Source organism: Staurois parvus, unplaced genomic scaffold (genome assembly GCF_062004578.1).
Source record: "Staurois parvus isolate SC_StPar_1 unplaced genomic scaffold, SC_StPar_1.0 ptg000014l, whole genome shotgun sequence".
Taxonomy (NCBI): domain Eukaryota; kingdom Metazoa; phylum Chordata; class Amphibia; order Anura; family Ranidae; genus Staurois; species Staurois parvus.
The window spans coordinates 4,321,022-4,333,348 of record NW_028317810.1 but is presented as its reverse complement, the minus strand read 5'-3'; the positions used below and the strand labels follow the sequence as shown (position 1 = coordinate 4,333,348).

The window sequence follows — 12,327 nt, the reverse complement described above, 5'->3', positions numbered from 1 at the left end:
GGTCTGGTGGTAGAATCATTTCTCTCACCCAGGCATTTCTGGTCATACATCACGTTTTGCGCGATTGTTATTTAGCCACGAATGCGGGATTGATGCGTGCGTTCACCTTTGAGTGTGAACCCAGGGGGCAGGACACATTAGAAAATTTTAAATTTTTGAAATTTTTTTCAGTCTCTATAAAATTTTTTTTTTTTTTTAAACTTTATTGCTATCACTAGGGATGAGCAACATCCCTTGTTATAGCATGGGCAGTGACAGCTACTCTTGACTGAGTGATCTGGGATCTGTTAGACCCCACATCTCTCCTCTGTTCGACCCCACATCTCTCCTCTGTTCAAAAAGTATTGGATTAAACCAAGGGTTGTGTGTGACTTTGGAGTGGAGAGAAACCAAGAGCATTAATCCAAAATTGCAACTGTCTGAACATCAGAGGAAAATGCCATTGCTATCTAAGCTGAACCTCATCTGAATTGCACTGTAGGTGCTCCCTGAATTGGCACTTGAAAACTGATGGAATCTGCACTGCTTGAGGGAGAACCTAGCCTTAACAGTAATAACCTCACATTAGCTAGAATTTGATTTACATATTAAGCGTTAGCAAAGTGAACAGGAAGAACTACGTTTGCACACACTTTAAACAGTCATGTGCATGTCTATTAAGAAAAAAAAAAAGTGAACACTATACCCCAATTAAGTACTGGTTTACACTGGTGCGATTTCGGATGCGACTTGAGTCACACAGTATTACATGGCAAGGGAAAAAAAAACCACATTATTTTCAATGGTGCCCATTCAAATCAACGTGGTGCAATTTTGGAAAAGGTTCCTGTGCTACTTTGGTGCAATTTCAGAGCAGTTAGGCTCCATAGAGTATGCTAACCACATACAATGTCGCACTACATAATCACACTGAATATCGCATCACAGTAATGAACCGTGCCTAACACTTAAGTATACCGGGCCCTGAATCCCTTAAAGCTGGCCAAACACATAAAAACAAATAACACACGTCAGGGATGTGCAAATCATATCGCCTGATGTCCGGGACATGCAGCTCTGGGCACTGGGCAGGGTTATTTTTTTACATTTAGACCTGCTGCATTTATGCGGTGCGATTTTCACGTCAGTTTTCAGTGCGATTGTCAAAAAGGTAGCTGTTCAGTGGTTCAGATGCGATTAAAATCTGTCTTCTAGCCACTTTTATGCAAGTCTGGCTATGAATCACACCCTATGTGAACAGTTTTCTCAGAATGCTACTAAGCTGTGAAAGTTTGGAAAGCATCACTTTTTTTTTTTTTTTAACTGGATCAAAATCACACCGGAGAGATGTGAACATCCTTCATATAACACATCGTATTTTCAGATGCCATCTGAATCTATGCCTTTTAGATCACATCATTGTGAATCGGTACTAAGGCTCAATTCACACCTGGGCGCTTCAAGATCAAGGTACAATTACTGCACTTCTGCTCACAATATCAAAGCGCAGGTGCAGGCGCCATTATTTTCAATGACACCTAAAATGCAGTGCAGTTTTGCTGCGATTTATCGCACAGCAAATCACATCAGATGAAGCTGGTCACCAAAAAAGAAGCAGAAATTTATTTTGGGCGACAAGTTTCACAAGATGAGATTTGCCACGTTTGCTGTGCGATTATTCACACCAAAATCGCACCAGCTTTAGGTGCCATTGAAAATAATGGCACCTGGACCTGAGTTTTGTGATTGTAGTGCATTTTGAGATCGCGGGCAGAATCGCAGCAATTCTGCCGCAATCCCAAAACACCCAGGTATGAATGGAGCCTCATGGAGCGGGCATCGGAGCTTGATTTGGCTGCTCAGCATGCGCATCTACTGAGCACCCAAGTGCTTCCGTGTGTGATGGTAACCTGAAAGATTTTCATTTTTCTTATTGGGGCCGGCGCCTGAAAACTGCATAGATCAGTCAAACCTAGAACAAGTTTAACCTGTATAGACATGAATACATACTTTTTAAGTCATTCAGGGAGTGCCCAAAAAAACAAAACAAAAAAGGAGAATATACTAAAGCCTTTCGCAATTAATAAAATGGACAGCTCACATATGAATAAAGATATACAGAAAAAGTACACAAAGTAATGCTTAAAGCAGAGGTTTAGATAAAAAAAAAAAAAAAAAAAAAGGAAGAGTTTGATTATATACATTTCAATCTTCACTTTCCAAAGGATTTAATTCTGTACAGACAACCTTGTAATTTGTACAAGTCTGTCACACCACTCAGCCAAGCAGGTCACACACATACTGGTTCAGCAATTTTCCAAGGGACACACCTGTCCTGGTGACTCGCCTAGGCGAGAATTAAACAGAGTAAGGTGACAGCAACATCTGGCTTTTAAAAAAAGAAAAAAAAATGTAATCAATGATATACACTTAATATGGAAAAAAAACTCATGACTAACAAAAACAAAAAAAACTGCAGATCAAATAGATGATGGCTTCTTTGGCGGAAAGCAACTGGAGGGTTTAGTTCTGCTTTACACATGGAGCCTGACTTTGAAATCATGCGACTTCACTGTATGTCTCACAATTTCAAAGTTGGTATGTCATTGCGATTTGTGGTGCGATTTGCAAGACATTAACACAGATGTCTATGCAAATCGTACCAGAAGTAGTGCATGCACTACTTTAGAAATCGGTGCGGCTCCGTCAAAGTCGGAACCGCACCGCTATGACTGCTGTAATTGCCGACAATAGGGTGTGACTTGGCATGCAATTTGCAAGTCACATGGCATGCAAACCGCATGCCAAGTCGCACCCAGTGCGACCGGGATCTTAAGCCTTCTTGCAAAATGAGGCTTTTGTAAACGCTTTTCTACTAGCAGAAGAAAAGTTGCTTCAAAAACGCATTCTGGTACATCAAGCACTTGGGCATTTGTTTTTTTCATTGGCCAGAATATTAGTTTATTCTGGCCATTGACAAAAAAGACAAAAAAAAAAAACATTCAAGTACTAAACATGCCTAGTAGTTAGGCTATTCTCACACTAATCGGTAACAAAAAAGCTCTAAACATGGATTGTACAAATTGGAGTGTGCATAGAGCTGTATATGACTGCAACCGATGTGCACCGCTTGTTCTAGACAGACAGAAGTGTTGGGGAAAAGGAGAGGTTCGGGAGCTCACTGAGCAAATTACAAAAGCCACAGCATGTGTATGATGAACAGGACTCATAGAAAACATTTTATTTTTTTGTGTGTTCATGTGCCTTTCATTGAAGCAGCGTTGACCTATACAGATCAATGCAGCCCAACTGACATGGTGTGAACAAGCCTACGTCTATGTTCCCCTTTCACTCTCTTTCTTTCCTGGTCACCATTGAAAAGATTTCCTCTCACTTTCTGTAGCGTCTCTGGAACAGGACGCACAACGCACACAAAAAATAAAAATAAAAACAAGAAGAAACATTTGACATTTACCAATTCTCTACACTGTACAAAACACACACATATATACATATACACACACACACATTGTATTTTAAGACCTCGTTGACACCTGAGGGTTTTGTAGCTCTATACTCTACAATGCTTCCAAACATCCAAAATCTCATCTATTTAAAGCGGAAGTCCAGGTATAGCAATTTTTACATAGCTACATTGATTCAGCTTGGACCAATGTAAGTATGTGTGTACCATGCCTGTGGGATCCCCATGGAAGCTGGATATCACTGTATAAGGTACCACTACTAGAGTGATTGTGGCTATCTGCTGGATCCTGTGCCCAACGGCTGCCCTACTGCATGCTGAGCGCAGGAGGTCACCTGCTCGGCATGGGCGCCATTCTGTGAACATTTTGCTTTTTCTCAATGAATGAAAAGTCTTCTCAGATTGGATGGTCCTACTCCTATAATGTATAAAATGCACAGTATAAATTGTCAGGGCTATATAAATTTATTTTTAAAAAAATACATAAAACGAATAAATCCCTGGCCCTACATACACAATGACCTATTTTGATTACCCCACCAGCATGTATTGAGGGCCCGTTTGCGTACTGCATTTTATAACACACAGATGTGGTCTTTGAAAATGCATATTATGCTTGCAATAAATGCAATACATAATGCATTTTACATACGTTTTCATTCCCGGTCAGCTGGGAAAAATTGCCATGTAACTCAAAAAACACACCAAAAGAGTATGCAGCAAGCAGGATTTTCCAAAACGCAGCGCACTGTAAAAAATGCAGCGCACAGATGTGAACCGTTACATAGGTTTATTTAGGAGACTATTTTGCATGCACTTTTGATGCGCTAGGAAGGTGCCTTTTAGTGCAGCAAAGGTGCACAGGTGTGAACAGAACCTAGTAAGGTCTAATTTATAATTTTGTTTGGAAGGGCGGTGAGAACAGGTAGTTGTGCTGCATTTTTACCACCCCAAGCTGCAAAGGCAGTGTTATGGGGTATACACATCACGGCTGTAATGCTTTGCTTGGAGGCAAAAACTAAAGCAGAGTTCCAGCCAAAAGTAGAAGTTCCACTTACCTGCCATCCACTGCCACATTTGGCATCTTTTGGGGGGGGAGCGTGTACCTGGTTTTGACTGAGCCAGATGTTTAGCCCCCCTCCCTTTACCCCCCCCCCAAAGCCTTCTGGGACATTTCACAGGTCTCAAAAAACTGCAGCCCATTCTCAAAAACGCAGCGCAATTCACGCATGCACAGTAGGAAACCAGCTGTGAAGCCTCAAGGCTTCACTGCCAGTTTCCCTTAGTCAAGATGGCAGCCAATTGAAGAAATGGCTCGGGTGAGGATAGCACTGGATCCCTGGACAGGCAAGTGCCCTAGTATTAAAAGTCAGCAGCTACAGTATTTGTAGCTGCTGACTTAATTTTTGAGAGGGGGGGGGGTCAAACTCCTTTTTAAACTAAAGCTATATGCAAAACCTTTATTTTTTAGATTTTGGATAGGACAAGGGAGGATTATAACCCGTCAGTTTTTGTTTTTTTTTTGCCATCTGTGTTCCATTTTGGAGATTTCCCTTCACTTCCTGCCCCATAGCCAAACAGGAAGTGAGAGGAAATCCCTGCAGAATAAGGAAATCCATTGGGGACCCCCAGGTCACTAGACCTAGCGTCCCCATTGGAAGATTTCTCCTCTATTACTTTTCAGGGGACAGCTCAAAATTTGGGATTTTCTTTACCTTCACTTTCATTAGATAATGGTAAATAAAAAAAAATAAAAAAAAAAAGAGAGGGTGAATCTCTTTAATGGGGACACAGACAGCAACAAACCCTGACAGGGGCTCTAATCCCTCTCCACTCTGTCCAAAACTAAAAAAAAAAACGTTTTGGCTTTAGTTATACAATAAAAAAATATAAAAAAAATTGATCCACTGCAGAGGGCTCGTCAGAGGGTGACATTAATGTAAGTAAGCCCTTATAGCACCATATAGGAAATTAAACAATTAAGGCAAAACCTTTTTTTTTTTTTTTTTTCTTTATTAGAAGTATTATTAGTTTTGGATAGAATGGAGAGGGAATAAAACACCTGTCAGGTTTTTATTGTTGTCTGCGCCCCCCATTGGGGAGATTCACCCTCTCCATTTGTCCGGTCTACTATCATTGAAAGAGAAAGTTTAAGTGATTGTAAAAAAAATACATAAATAAAAAGAATATATTTAATTTACCTGCTCTGGTTTTGCATAGAGCAGCCTGGATCCTCCTCTTCTCTCGCCCCGTTGGCACTCTTGGCTCCTTCCCTGGCCAAGTGCCCCCATTGCAAGCAGCTAGCTATGGGGGTACTTGTGCAGGCCGGCTCCTGAGCCACCTCTGTGTGTGTCCATAGACACAGAGAGCAGGGCTCAGTCCCGCCCCCCCCCCTACTCCCTCAGTGGCTGTGACAGCTGCGGAAGCCAATGACTCTCACTGCTGTGTCTGAGCCAATGAGGAAGAAGAGAGCCTCTGCTTTCATGCACATCGCTGGATCAAGATCAGGCTCAGGTGAGTATAGAGGGGGGGGGGATTTAACAGTGTCAAAAAACAGTAAGATTCCCAGCACGTGCCTGGACTGTAACTGTCACATTTGCTTGTACTCTCAACCAAAGTGTCAAACCATCAAATTGCTGGTGTCAAAGCTGATCACATGTGCAGCAACATCAACTTGGCAGTCGTAGATCAAACAGAGACTAATGCAGGCCATACATGGGTCAGTTTCCGCACAAATTTTCTTTAGAAAATCTGAACTTTCATGCGTTTTGTAATCCAATGGTGCCACCATTGATTCTGAAATTCTTTTGATGGCCAAGAATTTTCTTTTCTTTCCAGGTCACAGCTCATGTCATTTCTTTTTCGATTACATATCTCACACGACTCTCCCATCATTGATTAGAAATTCGTTCATTTTTCAAAAAATTTCCAACATACCTGATCACTCAAATTCAATGGCTTCATAAAAATCGGACGTTTCTGTGGCCCACTAATGGTGTAAAATTCGAATGAAAATTCTTAAAAAACGAGAATTCTTTCGGAATTTGACCCGTGTATGGCCAGCTTAAGATGGCAGCTTCCTTGGCTTTAAAGGATGGGAGGGTGTAGTTCCTTAAAGCCTGGGTTCACATACATGCGGTGCGGTACATCGCATGTGATTCGCACGGGAACCGCACCACATTCCTGTGCAAATCACATGCGATTTGTGTGCGGTGCGATTGGAGCCATACATTTTGTATGGCTCTATCTGCACCACACCAAAAACGTGCAGGACCCTTTTTTTGGTCCGCACTAAAATCGGATCGCATGGGTATTCACACCTCTACGATTTGATTCTGCCCATCGCACCACTTTTTGCAGACCGCTTTTGGGGTGTTGTTAACTTAACATACACACCCGCAGCGGTTCGCATGAACGGGGTACAATTCTGATGCAGTGCGGAATTTGCACTGAAAACGCTGCGAATTCTGGAACGCATCAGTGTGAACTAGGGCTTAAAAAAAGACCATTTTGGGTTGTCACCAACGAGGCCTCACGTACACAGGAAATGTTTTCCCTCCCCTGGATGCCTATGTTCCAGGGGAGGACAAATCAGCATAAAAGAAAACGCGCCTAAACCCACGCTTTGCAAATACGTTTAGGTGCGTCAGAGGCTTGGGCATTCTTTCATTCCATTGGCCAAAATATTAAGTTATTCTAGCCATTAAAATAAACACTGAAGCGCTAAATGCGCCTGCTGTTTGGGTGTGTCTAGTGGTTTTTCTGGTAAATTAGTATTGCCTTTGGTTCTACTTTAAGCCCTGGTTCACACCGGTGTGACTGGTCATGCGATTTGAAACTGTCAAATCACATGACAAGTCGCACCTTATTGTCCGCAATGGAACCAAATTGGGAGCTGGAGTCGCACCGATTTTGAAGGCAGATCCTGCACTACTTTTTGCGATTTCAGGTGCAACTTACATAGATATCTGTGCAAGAAGTCACACAGATGTCTTCCATGTTGCACTGACATGCGACTTTGAAATTGTACGACTTCAAGTGAAGTCGCACGGTTTCAAAGTTGGATCTGGTGTGAACCAAGGCTAAAAGTGGTTTTCAAGCTAGGTTTTTTTTTTTTACCTAAATTCATTAGGGTAAAAAAACCTTCTGTGGTCAGCTCTCCCCCCAGCCCCCCTTATACTTACCTGACCCCAACCTAGCGATTTGCATGAGAGCAGAGGCTCTCCCCCTCCTCATTGGCTCAGAGGCAGCACCAAGAGTCACTGACTTCCGCTGCTGTCAATCATAGCCAGCCACTGAGGAGAGGCAAGGGGCAGGGTCGAGCCACGCTGTGAACTGACAGAGGAAGATCAAGATTGAGCATGCACAAGTGACCCCGAAGGAAGATGCTTGCTATAGGGTCACTCATCAAGTGGGAGAAACCAAGAGTGCCAGCGGGGGGGCCCAAGAAGAGGAGAGGAGAGCCGGGGCTGCTCTGTGCAAAACCATTACACAGAGCAGGCAAGTATGACAGGTTTGTTATTTTAATAGAAAAAAATATATATATCAAGCTCCACTGTAAGGACCGTTCACACTATAGAAACGTCAGTGCATTTCTTACACATTCTAGTTCATTTTTCCCCTCTCGTTTTCTTCAATTTAAATAGGTACATGTGTGTTCCCGTGCGTTTTTGGTGCATTCCAGTACAGCTCTGTGCAGAAAAACATGCAGCGTGTTCTACTTTTTTTTCTGCTTCCGGAACGCACTGGAACTGCAAGCACTGTTGTGAATAGGGGTGGACTGACCATTTGGAAACTCGGGCACTGCCCGGGGTCAGTAGGGGGCCCAATGAGATGCCCCTGGTACCTTTTTCATAGGCTTTTTTTAGTTTGGGCAAGGACACCCCATGATCCCCTATTGCCCGGGGGCCCAATGAGTTGTCAGTCTGCCCCTGGTTGTGAACGATGACATTGACAACCATATCACCTACTTTCTGCGTGTTTTGGATGCAGAAAAAAAGCAACTGAAACACATGTAGTGTCAGCAAGACAATGAATACCCATGTAGCCAATGAGCTTCATGTAGGATTATGTGTCTGTCACATTGGCAGTCACACTTGTTAGCCTGATGTGGAATTTCAGCTGTTTTGGAGAGGATGTAATAAAGGGACTCTGTACGAGTCGGATGACTTCCCAGGGGGTTGATGATCCAGGACAATGCAGAGGGGGAGACAGGTCCTGGAGAGGGGGAGACAGGTCCTGGAGAGGGGGAGACAGGTCCTGGAGAGGGGGAGACAGGTCCTGGAGAGGGGGAGACAGGTCCTGGAGAGGGGGAGACAGGTCCTGGAGAGGGGGAGACAGGTCCTGGAGAGGGGGAGACAGGTCCTGGAGAGGGGGAGACAGGTCCTGGAGAGGAGGAGACAGGTCCTGGAGAGGGGGAGACAGGTCCTGGAGAGGAGGAGACAGGTCCTGGAGAAGGGAGACAGGAGTCTCCAGGTTTGTTGTGCTGATGGTTGTTAGTAAACCTGAGTCACCTCCTCCCTCTCCTGACCCATGATGACACGGCAGTCTATGGAGTCACCCCAGACACAGGAGACACACCGCACCCCACATATTACACCCTACCTGTGGATGAGAGGTGGAGCTCAGAGACTGGCCGGGAGTGCTGGGACTTGTAGTTCTCCAACCGATTCCTGTCTAATACACAGCCCAGCGCTGTGCGGGGTGATCCCCTCTCACAACCCCAGACCGGTCCCAGTGCTCAGACCCAGCCGGCCGGGTGATCGGTCATCAGACACACACAATAGTTTCGTTTCTCCTACCTCCTGCAATGATCGGGAACACACAACTGTCAGCAGCGCCTCTCCCCCACCGCGGGCTCTGCACGACAAACAGGATCCGGCTACTTCCTACAGCTCAGCCTCCAGCCCCGGCCTCTGCTGCCATTGGTCCGCCGAGCTGTCAGTCACACCCAAGCCCGCCCCACCCTACACGACTTTCCATTGGCCGGCCTAGTCATTGCGGGGTGTTTTTTTCTGTTTCTAAATCGGATGAATGTTTATGTTCCAGGAGTCTACAAATATACATTTTATATCAATGCAAAGCAAAACATTTGCACCGATCACCCACAACACGATGACAGGTGATTTGAGATAATCGCTGTTCTTGATTTCACTTATCATTTTATGGGTGATCGGTGTAATCGGGGACATGTTCACTCACTGCCTAATCTATCCCACAGATTTTAGGATGCCATTGAATGGAGATATAGAATGGCATCTGAAAATCTGTGGGATAGATTAGGCAGTGAGTGAACATGTTGTCCCTGAAGTTGATGCATTGATAAAATGGACATTGCAGTTTGTTGCTGTAAATCGGTCACAGGGCCCATGCTGAGGGATCACTTGAGTCCACAGCCAATGGACACATGAGCATCAGAACTGGACCACAGAGCAATGAGAGAAGGTGGTCTGATCTGATGAATCGCTTTTACATCATGAGGATGGCCGGGTGCGTGTGTGTCCCTTATCTGGGCAAGGGATGGAACCAGGATGAAGTATGAGAAGAAGGCAAGCCGGCAGAGGGATGTTTTGAGCAATGTTCTGCTGGGAAACCTTGGATCCTGCCATTCATGTAGGTGTTACTTTAACACATACTACCTACCAGGTGCGGACTGACCATTTGGAAACTCGGGCACTGCCTGAGGGCCCGGGGCCAGTAGGGAGCCCCATGAGATGCCGCTGGTACCTTTTTCATAGGCTTTTCTGAGTTTGGGCAAGGACACAGGAGCCCCATGATCCCCTATTGCCGGTGGGCCCCATGAGTTGTCAGTCCGCCCCTGCTACCTACCTAAACATTGTTGCTGACCAAGTACACCCCTTCGTGGATAAGGTATTCCCTAATGGCAGAGGCTTCTTTCAGCAAAATAATGCACCCTGCTCCACCAGGCTTCACTCACCAACGATCCACCAAAAGCAGGAGCGTGCATGCGCAAGTACATGACATGACGTGCCAGCCTCCAGCTCCACCCTACGCATTTCATCATAAATGAGGTTATCAAGGGTAAGGAGGCTGTTAGAAGCCGTACGTCTTAAGTCCATGGTTTTGACATGCTCCTACTTCCAGTCAGATGCGCGGCGCCAATCTGAGCTGGGAGTTCGGCCCTGTCCTGCCCCAGCAGCCTTCTGGGACACTTCGCAGGTGCCATAAGACAGCGGGACCATTCTTAAAGTGTGGCACACTTCGCACTAGTGCAGTAGGAAACAGGCTGTGAAGCAGCAAAGGCTTCACTGCCAGATTCCAGCACCTGCACCCGAAGCCAATTGAAGAATCGTCTCAGGTGGGGACATTGCTGGATCCCTGGACACCTAAGTTTCCTTATATTAAAAGTCAGCAGCTACAGTATGTGTAGCTGCTGACTATTCATTTCTTGGGGGGAGCCTGGAGCTCCACTTTAAATTATAAATCCATGTTAAAAAAAATTCTAGGGAATAGGAAAAAAATATAGCCTACGTATTTGCTACACAAGCCAAATTGTAATTTACCTTTATTACCTGTCATTTTGATTCAATGTATTATATTCAAAGTGTAAGTTCACCGTTACACAAAAAATTTATTAAATTAACTAATTGCCCTCAGCTGCCTGTTGGACCCAACAACCCTATTTCATTGTATAGTTCCGATTGTACTGAGAAGCAGTTGGGTTAATGTCTCCTATGGCATAGTTGTTCTAAAGGGCCCAGCTCTACTGTAACTAACTGCTCTCCTGCTTTCTAAGGGAACCGATGTATCAGCCTAGAGTGCACATTTGGAAGGTATGTTGGCTAACCCTGATTTGATTGTTTGCTCACCTGGGGGACACCCCAGTAACCCTTTCCTTGTAGCTAATAGGTAATCTAACATCATCAGTCACATCCGGGCCTACTAAATTAGAGAATGCTGGACCCCTGTTATCATGCAAGTGCATTGGCGCTGGCAATGTGTAGGTTCCTCTACCAGATCTCTGTGTCCTCACAGCTGTTATGGTTATTACTCAAAGAGAAAGCCAAAAGGAAAGGGCTTAGGTGGGTATTATTTTACAAACAAAATCAACCCATTATTTTAACTACAGTCCAGAGCATCATGACTGATACCCTCAATGTCCCACCAAGTGGGGAACATAGCAGATCTAAGCATCAAGCTCAAGGGATAACCATTCCTATATTTTCTTTGCATCACAAACAGCATAGGGATTCTTCATCTGGCCACAGAGGCCTGAGAAAATTAGTACCAGTGCCATGTCAAGTGTCTTCAAGCTTTGCCTGAAAAACTAGTTTTCAAACAAGTCTCTCTGAAGCTACTCAGTAACATGATACAGACACAATTTCTCTAATTCGCCAGGATCTAGACAAATGTATACAAGTTGGTCTAGGAAGGAGGTCCCTGAGAAAGAAATTATTTTGCCAAAAGTAACTTTTTTATCTGAAGTTGCAAACCAGGCAAGTGTTGTGGATCAAAGGAGAAGTCATCTTCTTATTGATTCAAATTGTAAGAGGTGTTTCTTAAGGAAATCATGTGGAAGTGTCAAAGGAAGTTAGCTGTATACCTTTAACTGTCAAAGATTAAAGGCACATTTTAAATATTGTCAAGAAAGCCAAACAAAAGTGCAATGTTGATGTAGTTGTGCACCTTAAGACCAATGATTTGTCCCAGGTTTTAATTGTGGGTGACTTCAACATGCCTAATATTAACTGGAATTCTCAGAATTTTTCCTTTTCTAAAGGTTCCTTCTATTTTAGACTTTTCCATTTCAGAGCTGTCTGTTATAGTGTTAAATATTTTACAAACCACCTCTTGCAGACTTTCTCCCTTTAAGTTTTCTGAGACCCCACGTATCAAGATGTTTC

General features: G+C 44.1%; 1 protein-coding gene across 2 annotated transcripts in view; it reads right to left on the bottom strand.

Moving 5' to 3' along the window:
- Positions 1–9,364, bottom strand: part of TRAFD1 (TRAF-type zinc finger domain containing 1) — a 53,761-nt gene extending 44,397 nt beyond the window's left edge. Inside the window, exon 1 of one of the 2 annotated variants that reach the window (XM_089676962.1) lies at positions 9,265–9,364. The gene's annotated coding sequence lies outside the window, so the exon portion shown is untranslated. The other variant, XM_089676969.1, reaches the window with a different exon arrangement.
- Between the last annotated feature and the right edge of the window lie 2,963 nt (positions 9,365–12,327).